Here is a 516-nt window from a genome sequence, read left to right as displayed (position 1 = left end):
CAGCTCCGTGCGTGGCATCTCAGGGTCCAGCACCCCCACTGTGTGAGGAAGCCAGGCGGGTCCCTCTGTCCCTGCCAAGTGCCAGAGCCACTTCCGGCGGTCACAGGGCCGAGCGCCTGCGACGTGGCGAAGTCAGGGCGCCTCATCGCCACCGATGCCGACGGCCACACCCTCGACGGCGTGGCGTCGGAGCGACCCGAGACCGCGAGCACGCCTGCACCATCCATACGATCGACGAGGCGCCAGCGCGACTCGAGCACATCCCGCCCCGCCCTCGCCGCCCACCGGTGGAGGGAGCCTGCGCCACCGCGGGAGATGCACCACGCGGCCACCGGCACAAATGGGGAGCGGCTGTGAGGCGGCACTGCAAGGCGGGTGGGTGGGGAGGGCTCGAGGCAGAGGCCGTGCTGCGATGCCCGAGTTGGCGCAGTGCCGCGCCGGCGTGTGTCTACGGCTGCTTCGCGCCACGCGACGGGTGGCCTGTGGCAGGGCAGGGTCGGCGGCTCGAGAGTGGAA

Source organism: Leishmania donovani, chromosome 17 (genome assembly GCF_000227135.1).
Source record: "Leishmania donovani BPK282A1 complete genome, chromosome 17".
NCBI classification, from domain to species: Eukaryota; Euglenozoa; class Kinetoplastea; order Trypanosomatida; family Trypanosomatidae; genus Leishmania; species Leishmania donovani.
This window is presented reverse-complemented; position numbering follows the sequence as displayed.